Here is a 16950-nt window from a genome sequence, read left to right on the forward strand (position 1 = left end):
AGCCGTTTTAGCCGGAACCGGGAACACTTCCCATAACACCTGATGTACTCTTTACATCATAAGAAGAATGGCATCTACGCTAATATTCTCTCTGTTTATCCCGAGGTTTACAGTACTCAGCTGGATCCAGGCCAAATCCAGATCAGATGATGGACCTGCGCCTAGACACGACCACAACGCAACCCTGAAATGTCAGCAGAGACAGTGGCTACGTTTACATGCACAACTTTTGTTTCAATCGGACTGAATTTATTCCGATTGATGAATCCGAACGTAGTGTTTACATGAATGCTAAACATGTAATTGTTTGGGTGCATGGGTTGATGTACGCATTTATGTCACAAGCTTCAAATCTAAATAGATTTTTTCCACGAATATACAGAGTTTCCTTCTGTTTGCGCATAATAACTCATTCTCAACAGCAGACTTAATATTTATCCAATTCTGGTCATAATTTGGAGATGAGCATATGAACCGTTGTGCCGTGCTGCTTATATTTATCACGCAGTACAAAATATCCCTCCCCGCGCCCAAAACCAGTCATCTGTGGATGAGAATCCGAAACAAGGACTGGTGGGACATTGTCCTGCTCCACTTCATAGACGCGGAGTGAAAGGAGAATTATAGAATGACGGGACACTCATTTATATGACACTTTATTCAACAGGAAGAACAGCTCGTTCCACGCGTCATACGTCATTACGCTATTTCAACGTCATTGCACAGTCCTTTCAGTTTCGGTTTTCAATCCGATCAAGTGTTTACATGTTCTCTCGATCCAATTAGAAAAAGAATAAACCACCCCTTTGAATCCGATCAAAATTTCATTCGGATCGAGCTCGATCGGATCGGATTGTTTACATGAAGGCTTTTCAGTCCGAATGAGCCGTCGATCCGATTAATAACAGCTTATTTTGTTGCATGTAAATGTAGCCAATGTCAACTAGATTTGGACCAGTTTGTTCAACCTATTTGTAAGTATTACTATTCTATAAATATATTACACTACACTGCATTATACGAATAGTTCTAGTTGCATTTGCTTTTTCAATGTGCATGCTCATAATCCATTATACACTGAATTATAAATTATGAAAAATAAATTAGTCCCAGAGACACTTACCAATTAGTCATCAATTATGCCTTTAATGGTTAATGTTTGCATGTGAGGCCGTGAATGGTAATTTTGATTTGTTAAAATATATATTTCCTCAGCCATATGCATGGTATTGCTTATAGCAGTTTGGAATTATACTTTAAAAAATAGTGTTGCTCTGTTTTGTTAGTATGTAACATTAAAAAAGATTAACATGTTTCCCCCACTTGTTTAAATGAATGATTTCTGTTTTTTTTTGTTTTTTTTTTTTTTGGTCATTTATGTTAGTTACATTTACAAGTAAACTACTTAAAATGTATAATGAGCACATCTTAATGATTTCTTAACATTTGCTTTAGTAAAATTGCATCCTGTGTTTTCACTTTACTTAGCCATCAATGATGTATTTATATCATAACTCACAATAAGTATTTATAAGAACACACAGAGATTAGTAACAATTATATTCACTTATTTGATAGAAAAAAATCAAAATTTCTAAAAAGTCATTGTAACTATAATAGATAACGTCTCGGGTTACGACTGTAACCCTCATTCCCTGAGAAGGGAACGAGACGCTGCGTCGAGAATTGACACATTGGGGAACGCCTTCAGCGTGACGCGTCTGAAGCCTGTATGGAACTAGTCCAATCTTGATTGGTGTTGCGTGATGACGTCACCCGTGACGTCGCATGTGACGGTGAGCGGAAGCTATAAAAAGGACACCGGAACATAACAGCGTCAGCTTTCAATTGGTCGAAGCAAGTCGTTCTCAGGAGCGCAAAAAGTGTGGCCGAGGGACGCAGCGTCTCGTTCCCTTCTCAGGGAACGAGGGTTACAGTCGTAACCCAAGACGTTCCCTTTCGAGGGAACTCGCGCTGCGTCGAGAATCGACACATTGGGGAACGAAATGCCCACTGCGCCACACTGAGAGAATACACCCTGGTATGAAGCAATCTGGCATACTCAAGACGAGAGAACCCGTGAACCCGGTGTAGAGGGCAGATCCAAACTGTAGTGTTTTATAAAAGTGTGAGGGGAAGCCCAGCCTGCAGCATCACAGACCTCTTGGAGGGAAACTCCTGCTAGCAGAGCCTTAGAGGAAGCCACTCCTCTAGTGGAGTGGGCTTTTAACGCTAGAGGTGAAGGCAAACCGTAAGCTGGAGCACCTCGTAAGCTGAAGAAATTGTTTCCACTATCCATCTGCTAATAGTTTGTTTTGAAGCAGGTGACCCCTTCTTTGGGGACCCAAAGCACACAAGTAGTTGATCCGATTTCCTCCAGCCCGAAGTCCTTTGAACATAGATTTCCAGGGCTCGGATCGGGCATAGTAGATGTAATTTAGCTTGCTCATCCGACACATGCGGTGGAGGATGAAAGGCCTGGAGAATTATAGACCGTGCCACATTTGACGGCACCTTAGGCACATAGCCAGGTCTAGGGTGGAGAATGGCCTTTACCCTGCCGGGAGCGAACTCGAGGCAGGAAGGAGCGACAGATAGAGCCTGCAGGTCCCCGACTCTTTTTAGGGACGTGATGGCGAGCAGGAACGCTACTTTAACCCTCTGAGGTCTGAGCTGTTTTCTGGGCCATGGAGGTGTTCTGACATGCTCTGACATTTGTGTTTTTTTCTGTTACTAGTGACATTTTCATGGCTAAAGTCTGATTACACTGTATTCAGCACAAACTCTGCTACAATAATATATCAGCAGCATGTATGTAAAAGTTTGTAGTTTTGAGATAATGACATTTATGCGTGGTTTGTGAAAATACAAAAAAAAATTCTCACTGAAATAAGGCCATGAAACCCATACTGATTATTTCTTCACAAGACTTTTGAAAATTGTATGACATAGCCTAGAATATTTGCTCCAAAACTATGTGAAAATCACCCTGACTGCTCATTCAGATAAGACAATATATTGATTTAAAATTTCTAAGACGTGTTTTGTGTGACAAAGCCATATGCGAAAAGGCGTGATCATCTCATGAATATGTAAGGTTTTAACACCTGAGAAAGACAAAGACACTCCCCTAACTGCCCTATTAGGAGCGATCAGGCCCTGTCATTCAGAGCAACCTTGCACAAAGAATGAGGAGATTTAAAAAAGAATGGCTTTTAGATTGTTTGGATTTATTTACAACACAACACAATCCAAAAATACAAATGACAAAAGAGCACATTGAAAACAATGATCCAAAGACAGAGACCTTTGTGCCATTTGTAGCCACTCTGGAACTTTGGAAACAGATATTCTTCCACATAACAAGCCACTAAATGTTTGATATGTATTCCTATGTTTCTCAAAGTGTCGTCATTTGCCATAACGGAAACACTGACAATTTTATTGTGTGTTTAATCAAGCTTTATTTGTGTGTAATGAGGCATATGAACGTAATGTTATGTGTGTCCAATATCTACCTGTAATTCTTGGTATCTGTCTGACCGTCCTGTTTTAATTCAGCCAGTCCCGCACATAGTATTACAGTAAGATGTATTGTTCCAGGTGTACAATCTTAAGAAGAAATATGAATTCTTTCTCTCATAAGACATATGGTGAAAGTAGGCGTTTTCTTCTTCACACAAAGAGAATTTTCCCGCTTCAGAAAAGACAATCTGATTCGCTGTCGTTCCAAGAGGGGGCGTAAACAGAGGTCTGATAAAACGTCAGAAGCCCTCTCATCTCCCCTCTTCTCTTCTCGCTTCCAACTCAACTCATCCAACTTCTCTGGACCCTCTTCCTCGGCGCAGCGTTTCTCCAAGGAACATCTGAAGGAGGCCCTGGCCTTCTCCTCGGACCAACACATGTTCGAATCGTAGCTGCCGTTCTTTGCAACTAAGCTCATACGTGCCTTTCCCCTCCAAGAAGGGAAACGATCTGAACTTTCTCGGTAACGTTAAATTCAAGTGAGCCTTTCAAGCTTCCCGCGACACCAGAAGACGCAACAGAAACAGGACACTGTCCGTGTTTCCTTCCTGTCTCAGCCTCACCCGAACAGAGAACAGACTTGCAAGTATCTTTTGATCTCTCTCTAACAGTTGATTCCTGGTGTCTAACTCGTAGGTCTGTGATTTAAGTTACCCTCTATCTTCCCTCTATATCTTTCTTTCTTTCATTCCATTTTCATTCTGATCACGCTATGTTTATGTTTTTGTTCGGTTAAATGTTTATTCGTTTGTTTGCATTTTTACGTACGTTTATGTGTGTAGTTTATATAATCTCTAGTGTGTGCCATTTTATTAATAAACCCATTTATACTTTTAACTGTCTCTGTGTTTGAAAACCCACTTTTATAAAGTCAATGAAACAAAAGATCTATAAAGCTACAAGCTCGATATTAGACTACATTCAGTAGTTTTAATTAATAAACTCAATAAAGTTTAATGTTCGCGGCCAGAACCTGAACTTTAGTGGAGTTTGTGAATACCCCTTCTTAACTGTACTGACCTTACATCTACTCGCTGGCCGAGTTAAAGGTTGGTCAGACCAGTTACAGGACGAGGTAATCTGGATAATTGATAAAATAAATGTACATGCGACTTATGAATTATGACCATGAGTCATAAATATTAATATTCCAAGATTCCCCATATTCTTGAGCTAATTCATATTTACCCAGAGGCATATTCGCTACACATTCCTAAAAACATTGTACATACCTTTAATTTCCAAGGTGTTTGATTTTCACTTTACCGTGTTCATGTACAGAGACTCATGTGAATGTTGAAGTCAGCAGGACTCAGTTGCATCTGGTCCCTGAAAGAAAAAAAAAAAGAAAAAACTGTGAACATAATGATATCAAGAGAAACTATAGGGCTGCACGATTTTGGGAATAGATTTGAGATTTTTCTGGTTAAAATTCTTTTTAAAATTCACAGAATACACACACACACACACGTTTCCAACAATATATAATGAACACCAGGTTTGTTGTGCCTTGTAGGCATAGGCTACGCAGTGCTGCATAAAATAATAATAACAATAAATTAAATCTTCCAAAAGATTTCAAGAACAACTACGCTAGAGAAAAATATATTGATTATCATATGTTACTTCAAATGTTTCCATTCGTTATGATGATATGAAATGAGATAATAGTAAAAACATAAAGCCTAATGTTTGGTGCATTTTTCCTTTCAAACGCAATCGCGCTCCAAAATATGATACATTAAAACCCACAGCGCGCTCCAAAATATGATACATTCAAACCCACAGCGCGCTCCAAAATATGATACATTCAAACGCCATCGCGCTCCAAAATATTAAACATTATGGTTATACATATCTATGTTTGAGCAGATATCCACAAACAGTATTTATCAGGAAACACGGGTCTAAATAGTATAATATTCACCATATACAGTATCTAGCAACAGTTCAACTGCAATGTGAAGTTTATGCAACAATACCATAAACTAATAAGTAAGAATTTCTTACCTTACATCTTTCTTGTCTTCAAATCGCGTTCTTCTTCTTCTGGGGGTAAATCCAATGTAAGCTCAGACGTGTCTTCCAAACTCGACGAAAAGCAGAGACTTGTGAAGTGTTTTGGTGTTTTGTGTTTGAGGTAATGAGGGCGTTCGCGTCCCATGTGGAGATTTGCATGTGAATCTCTTTTGCGCGAGTGGGCGTGTCGAATTAAAAAGTAATTAGCAAGCGTTTGAGATACTGGACATCCTGTTGGTTTTATACAAATTACTTAAACAGAGAATATTTGTTTTCAGTTTGAATCCGATCATTTAAAAGTACACACTTAAATGTTTATAAAGGTAAATGGCTCATAAATGTGTGAGAAGTATTCGTTGAGTTTTGTTTCAGTTTATAAAAAAAGTTCACCGCGACGGAGAGGCAGAACGCACACCCTGTTTATTTTCTTTATTTTACAAAAGCACAATGTTTTGATTTGATTGTAAGTGGACACATACAAAAGTAGAAATATCACAGATTATTTTTTTATATTTCTTTTTTCTGTATAACCATAAATGACGGAGTAATTTAAGTTTATGTTGCTGCTATGTGAAAAAAATCCAGCAAAACGCGGGGGCGCGTTTCTCGACCTCAGAGGGTTAACAGACATAAATTTCTCAGTCACCTCATCCAAAGGTTCGAAAGGTGCCAGGGATAACCCCTCAAGAACTACTGCCAGGTCCCACGTGGGGACCCTGGACTGGATGACAGGCCTCATCCTCCTAACTCCACGAAGGAAACGTACTATAAGTGGGTGTCTCCCCAAAGTGCCCACCCCTAAAGGCGTGTGGAAGGCAGCTAAGGCCGCCACATAGACCTTAAGCGTGGACGGGGAGAGCGCGTCAGAGAAGCGACTCTGGAGGAACTCCAGCACTGAAGCCACCGGGCAGTTAACTGGGTCCACTTGATGTTCTCTGCACCATAAAGTGAATACATTCCATTTTAACGCATACAGTTTCCTCGTGGAGGGGGCTCTAGAGTTTAAAATGGTCTCGACAACCTCAGTTGAGAGACCGACATTTAAGAGTTGGTCCCCCTCAGGGGCCAGACCCACAGCTTCCATAGCTCTGGTCGAGGGTGGAATATTGTGCCCTCGGCCTGAGACAGAAGGTCCCTCCTGATCGGAATTTGCCACGGAGGACCTGCTAGGAGAACCATAATGTCCGAAAACCACACTCGGGCCGGCCAGTACGGGGCTACTAGGAGTAGGCTGATCCCGTACCGCCGGACTCTCTCTAGAACCCCTGGGAGCAGAGCGATCGGGGGAAATGCGTACAGACGTAGCCTCGGCCACGTCTGCACCATGGCATCCAGTCCCAGAGGAGCTGGAAGCGTGAGGGAGTACCAGAGCGGACAGTGGGTGTTCTCTTGAGAGGCAAACAGGTCCACTTCCGCCTGACCAAACTCCCTCCATATCAACCCCACCACCTCGGGGTGGAGTCTCCATTCCCCGGGCCTCAGCCCCTGCCTCGACAGGATGTCTGCTCCCACATTGCTGTCCCCAGGGATAAACATTGCTCTGAGTGAAAGAAGTTTTCCCTGGGACCATAGGAGAACCTGATGCGCCAGTCTGCACAGAGGGCGCGATCTCAGGCCCCCCTGTCGATTTATATATGAAACCACCGACGTATTGTCTGTTCGCACTAGAACATGATGGCCCCTGAGGTCCGGAAGGAAATGTCTGAGGGCCAGACACACTGCCATCATCTCCAAGCAATTGATGTGCCAAGAAAGATGATGGTCCTTCCAAGTACCCCTGGTGTAGCGGCCTTCCATAACCGCACCCCAGCCTGTGAGGGAAGCATCCGTGGTTAGAATTTTTCTCTGACACGGTGCCCCCAACACAGGGCCTAGGGACAGGAACCCTGGTTTCTTCCACATGACCAAAGAACGAAGGCATCTGCGCGTTACTTTGATGGTGCGAAAAGGGTTGCCCCTCTGGGAAAACCCTCTGGTCCTGAGCCACCACTGTAGGGCCCTCATGTACAGCAAGCCAAAAGGAATCACGTTGGACGCTGCTGCCATAAGGCCCAGCACCCTCTGAAAGTGTTTGACAGTGATGGCCTGGCCTAGCTTGAGACTCCTTACTGTGTTCAAGATGGTATCTACCCGAGCAGGAGACAACTGTGCCCGCATCGAGATAGAATCCCACACTACCCCCAGGAAAGTGGTCCTCTGTAGAGGAATTAAGGAACTCTTCTTGACATTGAGTCTTAAACCTAAGCACCTTAGATGGTTCAGAACAACATCTCGATGTTGAACCGCCATCTCTACCGACTGTGCCAAAATGAGCCAGTCGTCGATATAATTGAGGATGCGAATGCCTTGAGCAAGGGCCGCATCCATGCATTTCGTGAAGGTGCGAGGAGACAGTGCTAGGCCGAATGGAAGAACTCTGTACTGATACGCCTTTCCCCCGAAAGCGAATCTTAGGAACTTCCTGTGTTGGGGAAGGATGGAAATATGGAAGTAAGCATCTTTCAGATCTATTGTGACAAACCAGTCCTCGGACCTGATCTGGCTCACGATAAGAGGTATAGTCAACATTTTGAACCTGTATCTCCTCAGAGACCGGTTCAATACCCTTAGATCTATTATAGGTCGTAACCCCCCATCCTTTTTGGGAACTATGCAGGGACGGACTGGGGCTAAAAAACAGCCCTGGACTTTCTCCCAAATAGGCCCATCATCCGGCCATTCGCCCCTACCCGTGCGCAACAGACACTAACCAGGATGTCCTGATACTATGCCACAATACTGTCAGACTATCAGACAAGGTATTCACAACAAGTAACATCTCAAAACCAATGATGATAATAAAGTTGTGTTTATTAATGAAGCCTCAGCCTTCAAACAAAAACCAAAAAAATGCCATTATATCTGCATTGAAAATAAAATACAAAAAATGAAATGTCACTGGCTACAAAAACCCCACTTGTAATTATAAAACATATAGTTACTATATATACTATAACGTATAACTATTCAAATATAATGAATGCAAATTTAAAAGTGCAGTAGAGAAGCCTTATAAAACTAACTTTGTCATATTTGCTGAAACTGACCCTGTGTTCAAGTAGAACTACATGAAGCAGGTAGTTAAAAAAAAAAAAAAATCTGTCTCCTCTGGTACTAACTACAGCCTGTGGTACGATTTGCAAAAATCCACATCTGCCTCTTCAGTCAGATGCACCCATCAGGGCTAGGAGGGGTATCTAACTGCGTGTCAATCACTGATCATGCACACGCATTCATTCTCCCTTGTGGGGGGTGGGGGTGGGGGGGGGCTTAGGAAACTGTTTTGGGGAGAGACTGAGAAGTTGCCGATGTTCAAGTTTTTTGGCTAAGTCCTGGATCTTCACAATCCTACCTACAGCACCTTTAATGTTGGGGAAGTAAAAGTGTCTTGAGAAGGGCACTATTCTCAGCAACTCTGTCTATTATGAGGTCATTGTCAAGGGACATGAGGATGTCCTTCTCTGTGGCCATTAACATGAATGTTTCCAGGTTTTCCTGAGAAGTTCTGCTCCTTAAGCGATTCTTGATGTACTTCAATACAGAGAAACTTCTCTCACAAGCTACCTGTGTAACAGGCAGAGTGAGAAGAAATTTGTAGCCTAAGCCAAGGATGTGATAGGCATCTGTCAGGAGGTTGTACCGTGTAAGAAGTTGGTAGCAACACACTGGGCATTCTTTGCAAGATTTGCAGGTGCTGTTTTTTATTTCTGCCTCTTCCCAAACATCTGGGTCATCCTCTGCTACCCTGACTTGGTACTCCTCAAGAACAGATTGTTTAAGACGTGGCCATTGGGCTGCCAGACACTTGAGCTCACTTTGCAAATTAGCAGGAGTTGCCCTGCTATCAAACCTGAGCAAGCATTTGCTCATCTCCTGAAATGCAGTATCAGGCAAGCCTTTTGAAGAAACTTCTGTAAAGTTTCTTGGATCAAGGAGAGCCAAGTCCGCATAGAGGGAACCATGGGTTAAAAAGCGCCTATGGATGCTCTCTGTGACTGTGTCCATCACCTGGTTATGAACTTGTGCTTCATAGGCACTGTTGGCATTTGTGAAGCTCTCATCACTTGCCTTCTCACCAGCCATCATCTTAATTTTTCTCCTCCTTTTCTCTGGAAGCATTTCCTCCAGTTCAAGGTCACAATCCTCTTCAGACAGTGTTGTATTTGCCCACAGAACAAAAACATCAGCAGCTTTCTTCACTGACTCAAAATCTCTTGACATTTTCTTCAGAGCATCTTCAGTGGTCAGAACCATTCGGTGAGCAGACAAGATGTCTACACCATGTGTCTGCAGGTATTTTGAGAGTGGTGTTGTGACTTCAAAAATCCTAAGGAAAAGCTGAGCAGTTAGAACTGTTTCATATCTCCTTAAACCCTCCAAGTACCCTTTTGCTTTGACACGCGCTGTTGTTTTCAGGTTTTCCTGGCCCTGACACCTGTCCAGTGTCCTGAGGACGTCAATGTAGACACACTGGTCTGGCTTTCCAAAGGACCCAAAAATCCTCTTCAAAGCAACATCCTTGGCCCACCACCTTGTTTCTCCGATAATGGAAAGGCGCTTGTGTCGACTGTCCTGGCTTCCTTGCTCCCACACATTCATCCTTTGGTATGACTCACGGAAAAAGACCGCAATATCATTCAATAGTGAGAACAAAGATCCACTGGAGAGGGACACTTCAGTTGTGTCAGCCAGAACCAAGTTTAGCACATGTGCATAACACCATACATGCACTCGGTTTGGCGCTTTAGAGGACAACAGTGTGGAAAAACCTCTGTATTTTCCTTGCATATTTGATGCACCATCAGTGGCATTACTGACACAGTTGCTGATTTCCAAGTTAAATTTTTCAATCACATCTGCAAGCATCTGAACAAAATATTGTCCAGTAGATGCTTCACATTTCACCACAGCAAAAAGCCTTTCCTGTACTGTGTCTTTGACATACCTCAGAACTATTGAGCACTGATCTTGGGATGTGATGTCTTGCGTTGTGTCAATCTGCACTGAAAACATCCCAGCTTCAGTAACCTCTTTTGCAATAGTCTCTTGAATTAACTGCTGCACTGTAGATATGACTTTCATTACAGTTGTTTTTGACAGAAATGTCACAACAGAACCTCGACCTTTAGCCTGGGTTTGATGCATCTTCTTGCTTTTTTCTATGCACTCTGTGAGATGTTCCTTCATGCATACATCATATTTCCCAAGAAGAATGATGAGCTCTAAAAAATTCCCATGATCAATGCTCATGTCATCCAGAGTGTAAGCTGCTTCAGACTGTGTCCCTCTGTAGCTAAGTCCTCTCTTGCCAATGACTTTAACTATGTCTACAATACGTTCCAACACCTGCCGTCTCTTCCGCACTTGATCTCTATGGGCCACTACTTGGGGACCATGAAGCAGACTGGCTATATCTGCTTTTGATGCCCATAAAAAATAAGCTTCAGCACACAGCCTGTGCATGTTGCTCCTTTCATGCTCCTCTACTCGTTGACTGACATGCTTCCAGTCCTGCATTCCACTTATGAAGGGATTTGTTTCACCTGGCTTGGCAAATGCTAAACAAATTGTACAATATAACGTGTGATTCTCCTCAAAGTATGTGAGCCATTTGCGGTTGGTACCATCTTTACAACTGAACACTCTCTGTAGAGACAGGTTTTTAGGCTTTTGCTGAGGGTGGTTAGCAAAAAATTGATTCAGGCTGTGACTATCTGACTTGGGCCGTTTGAAATATTGTGATGTAGAGCATCCTGGGACATCCTCGCACTTCCCTGCACTCTCCCTGTCATCTTTTGTACTGCAACTATCTTCAACCTGAATAAAAAAATGATTTTAAAGATAGTTTATTAGCTTTTATTGATGTTAAATAATTAGCATTGAATAACCTATTTAATATTTTGTCAATGTCATATTACACTTTGATTTATATTAAGGCTGTGAAATTATGAAAATGGCTAGGCCCTATTAATTTTGTCTTTGAAGCTTTCACAAACAACCACCAGGTCTTTGACAATTCCACAATAGTAAACACAAATATGAAAGACAAGGAAAAACTGCACTCTGATGGAAGACAGACAGAAAGTGAAAGCCAGGATTTTTTGGTTAAACTAAAATTTGTTTCATTATTTAGCCCCCTTCCTTGTATGTTAGCACGTTTAGAATGGTAGCAATGCATGCCTGATGTTTTGCCGTTTAATTCAATACCTTAGTCTTCATTCTAGCAGAAAATGTGAGCTCACTACAACCTCTCATATACAACAAAGTGAATGAAACAAAGAAATGAAAACCAATGCAATACGATGAATGTCCAAAAGATGACACCCACAGACTGTTTTTAAATGGGGTTGGATAAATCTTTTTTGCTTTTAAACTATGTGTGTGTGTGTGTGAGAGAGAGAGAGAGAGAGAGATTTTGGTTAGATGACAGTTGTAGGTTACAGTTTGACAAAAGCACAATGTTTTGTTTTATTGCGAGTGTACACAAATATAAGCAAACACTTTGCAGTTTGAATGATGTCCTTTATGGACAAAATGATGGAGAATGCATTGTTTTTGTTTCCACTGTTCGATCGCGGCCGCGCTCACACACACACACACACACACACACACACACACACACACACACATCACGTCTCTCGACTCTAACAGAAGTTCCGCATTACATTAATTTTCACGCGAGTTTTATTTATTTTTATATCGTGTATTCTCCGTGTAAATTCGTGCACTGACTGAACCGTGACGCCCGTACCGATTCGGTTAAAATGAATACACGTATACCGTTCCACCCCATGCACACCCATGTTGATAGCTAGCTGACTATGCAATTCGCTAAGATAGGGATAAAGGCAGCCTATTATAATGTGTCCTGCTACTTCTGGCACTTACCAGGACCTCTTGCTGGTGTGAAGTTAACTCTGTCTGTCCCTCCTCATCATGACCGGGCTGTGGATGCTCAGCCTCAGGCTCAGCTTCCACTTGCTGGTCCTCTACAGTCTCAGTCTGGCTAAGCGATGTAGTGCTGCTGGCAGTTGCACTGCAACCAAAAAGCTCTGTGAGCTTTTTACACTTTGCTGCATCGGTCTCGAGAGACTTGGCCCTCTTTTCTTTAACTTTTTCCCATCCACCTTTCTCCTTACGTTTCCTGCTAGCCATTCTGCCGGCGATTTGATTCCGGGAATCCGTAGCAGCATGTGATCGTATTAGTGCCCCTGCTGTTGGCTGTTCATATTGGGTTATTAAAATTTTTTTTTTTTTTTGACGGCCGTCCAACCGAGGGCCGTCGCCCGGCCGTCAAAAAAAACAAAAAAAAAACAATTTTTTTTTTTTGACGGCCGGGCGACGGCCCTCGGTTGGACGGCCGTTCTGGACTTTTCCAGAACGCACAGATTGCCAATCCGTCCCTGGAACTATGAAATACCGACTGTAGAACCCGGCTTCCCTTTCCTGAGGAGGAACTTGCTCTATGGCCTCCTTTGCTAAGAGGGACTGAACCTCTTGCTCCATAACCTGACCCTGCTGTGGACTGACCAGTGTGTGAACCACCCCACTGAATCTTGGCGGACGATATTCGAACTGAATTCCGTACCCCTTTTCCACTGTGCGCAGTACCCACTGAGTTATATTTCGAAGACCCTTCCAGGTGTCTAGATAATCTACTATGGGGATCAGTCTCTCGAGACTGACCTCGGGTGTTGTAATTGAAATATCGGTGGCCTGAAGCATTTGATTGGCAGGAACTAACCGACGTAATTTTATTGCAGGCCTCGTGAGAGGGAACGCAATCGACAGGGCCGCAACGTTTTCGGGCGGACACTGCGATTTGCGTTCGTCGAAAACCGATGTGTCCCGAAACGCACGTAGCGGCGGGAAGCACACATCGATTTCCTGAGGGCTCCGTGAAGGAGCTTGATGTTGTTGCTCGATCACGGGGGGGGACCACCCTCAGAGGCCTGCGCAACGCGTCAGGGCCCCTTAGCCGAAGCCTTCCTCGCCTGAATGACAGTCCTCAGATCTGTCCTAGGTCCAGACGACTTCGGCTGAGAGTGTTGCCCTCGGCCCCAGGTCTTTTTCGGGGGGGCACGAGAAGCAACACTCTCCTTCTGCTGCTGCAGGTGTGAGGAGCTGGCGGCTGCCTCATGGGACTGCTCCCTGGCAGCAGACCCATGAGACTTGGAACGACGGCGGGGGATGAGATGTTTCAGTGCGGCTGACTGTCGTTTCGTCTCCTGAAACCTCTCGACGACAGTGTTGACTGCGTCGCCGAAGAGGCCAGAAGATGAAATCGGGGCATCGAGGAGGAAAGCCCTGTCCTTCTCCCCGATGCCCGACAGATTCAGCCACAGGTGTCTCTCCGTGGCTACCAGTGCTGCCATAGAGCGGCCAATGGCGCGGGCTGTCTCTTTGGTAGCACGGAGAGACAGGTCGACCGCTCAACGTATTTCCCGAATGTCGTCGAACGCGACCTCCCCGCTGTCGTCCACCTCTTTGAGGAGGTCAGCCTGGTACGCCTGCAGAAGCCCCATAGTGTGCAGGCATGCACCAGTCCGACCTGCCGCCATATATGCTTTCCCAACAAGCGCCGAAGTGGTACGGCAGGGCTTGGAGGGAAGCGCCCGAGCTCTCAGGGACGATGCAGCATCGGGCGAGAGATGAGATGCAAAATTCTCTTCAACCCGAGGCATCGTCCCATAGCCCTTCTCTTTCGACCCCATTATGCTAGAATATATATGCACATTGGGGCTGGAGAGTCGAGAAGAGAAGGGCTTATTCCACGATCTCGACACCTCGGTTTCGACACCAACTCATTTCAACATACTACGATTTGGGACGTACTAAATCTAGTTTCGCATACTATTTAGGACGGATCGTATGCGAATTGGGACGCAGCATAACTGAAAAAATGTAGGGGAAAAGAAAACATAAATCAGGGAACCAGAAACGCCATGAAAAGAAAGAGAGGGAGGCCAGGAGAGTTGTTGTATCCCAGTCGATCAAGACATTTGTAAAGACAGGTTGTAGGCTATATATTATTTCGCTGGGAATAAGAAAACTATCGTCTACACCTGCCGGGTCCTGTCACTTTTCATTATCGGTGCGCACCACAATCGACCGAATGATTATGTGGTCAAAATTCCTATCTTTTTACACTATTGTAAATAGAGTTAAAAAAAAATTGACACGAGTCACGACGCATTGCATTATGCACCTGATCTGCCGGTTGATGATGTAATGTTATTTATTTATTACATCAATAAAACACGAATACACACTGCACGTGAATTAATACATTTTATCTTTATTTAATAATAGCATCTTTATTAAAAAATAAGACAATAAATTACTTTTTTTTTATTTGACTGCATTCTTGTCAATTAATAAATGTTTACTTTTTGATTTATGAATTATAAAAGACTGATGGGGAAAAAAACATTATTTTGCTGTTACTTTTAAAAAATTGGTTTTATTATTATTTAACAATTTATTTTTATTAGTTGAAATTTTTATATACATTTACCTTTTAAAATAAAGGTTTTACAACAACATCACCTTCTTCTGTGATATGTGGGCCTCCATGCTCATCTATTGTACAGTATTGGTGGAGGGTGGTGGGGGCCCACATCAATATTTTTTCAGGGGCCCCCGAATCTAGCTACGGCCCTGGGTGTGTGTATGTTTTATTTTATCTATAAAATCATTACTGTGCTTTAAATCATTTTTATTTAATGCAAAACAACATACAGAGGCGTAATGTGACACCTTGAGTCGCGCCCGTCTTTTCGCGTGATTAAAACGCCTTGCATAAACACACGACTTTATTCTTAATGATAATGAATATAATTGATTTGGATGATAAAATGTCCTCAGAACTGTCACTTTTTTTTTTTTATTGGCAGGTTATGGAGTCAGTCGCTCGCAGTATCTTTCGGTTATGAGTGAAATGCAGGACGGCGGTCTAAAGTTCGAAGTTCACCCGCAGAACGCGAGTCCGTCTCCGGCACGAGGACCAGCGCTGAGACGGTGGATATTGGATAACAGACCGGTTGATTACACTTGAATTAGGCTACCTGAATGTTTAAATGTTTCATTTTTACTTCTAAAATGTTTGTTAAATTAGTTTAAATGTAGGCAATAGTGTATACATGTTAAAACAGTGTAAAATATGCTGTATTGCTGTATAGACAATAAAGGCCAATGTCATGTAACGTATACTGGTGGTTGTATGGAATACTATTTTACAAAGGTTTAGAGAAAATAAAAAAAGTTAATATCACTCATAAATAAAAACAGTTCATATTACTCATAAATATTGTTTTTTAAACGTTTAAATGTTAAATTATTTCTAATCAATTTTATTTGTTAATAACGTACCAGATGCAGTTACTCAGATTTACTTAATTTTTTTACTTGCATTTACTCAATTCATACAGTATATTTCATTGATTTCACAGCTTTAAAATTTACTAAATTTTTTTGAGTGTAAAAATATTTCACCAAATAAATTTAGTAAATAATAGTTAAACTTTTTACGGTGTATTATTACTGTTGTTACAAATATTCATGAGTTGACACAACGCATTACAAGATTGTTTATAAGGCATTATGTGTGCATTTTAATGCACTAAGAATACCCTTATTATGCATTATAAATGCAGGCTTCATCTAGTGTTATAATGCATTGTAACTGTTGTTATGATAATTGATCAGATGGTACATCAGATGGTTATTATAAGGTTGTTTGTAAGGCATTATGCATGTATTAATGCATTAAGAATACCCTTGTAATGCATAAGTACAGGCTTCATAGGAAGTGTTAGCCTTAAATCTTTAAGGGTTTGGAACATTTTCGAGTGAGGTTGCCATTTAATGCCCATTTTCTGACAGATTAGATTCGGTCTCAGAATATTCTATGTGGGTTCTATCAAATCAACCACCAAAGCAGTTAAGAGGAAAATAATGAAATTGGTCGACTACAGCATCATAAGAGGCTTCTGGAAATAAAATATTGATTATCTGCATTCTTTTAAGTTCAGTTATTTTATGTTCCTTGTTCAGTCTAGCTAAGTAAAACTCATGACCAGTGGCAAAAGTATTACATCATAAATGACATTTACGGAATGTCACAGAGAGTGACTACAGATACATTTAGATTAGATGTGACATGCCTCAGAAACACTTTACTTGAACATAACAGAGGCACTGGAGAAATTAGTCCTGCAGAAAGTAATATGTGAACTTGTGTAGGGATGATGTCGTCATCCATTTATAGGTAACCTATATCTTTATGGGAGCCTGTATAATTCAGTAATCTATCTAAAAACAGCAAGGAAGGTCAACCCACTGGGGTCATTATTTATTTATTGCCAG

The 16950-nt window shown here is 42.2% G+C and overlaps 1 long non-coding RNA gene across 1 annotated transcript; it reads left to right on the forward strand.

The window, feature by feature from the left end:
• The first annotated feature begins 467 nt into the window (after positions 1–467).
• LOC309511623 lies at positions 468–15792 on the forward strand. The gene is made up of 2 exons (XR_014210734.1): positions 468–974; positions 15480–15792. It is a non-coding gene; the product is annotated as an uncharacterized lncRNA (long non-coding RNA).
• Positions 15793–16950: the final 1158 nt, after the last annotated feature.

Source organism: Leuciscus leuciscus (assembly GCF_965113295.1).
Source record: "Leuciscus leuciscus genome assembly, chromosome: 12".
NCBI classification, from domain to species: Eukaryota; Metazoa; Chordata; class Actinopteri; order Cypriniformes; family Leuciscidae; genus Leuciscus; species Leuciscus leuciscus.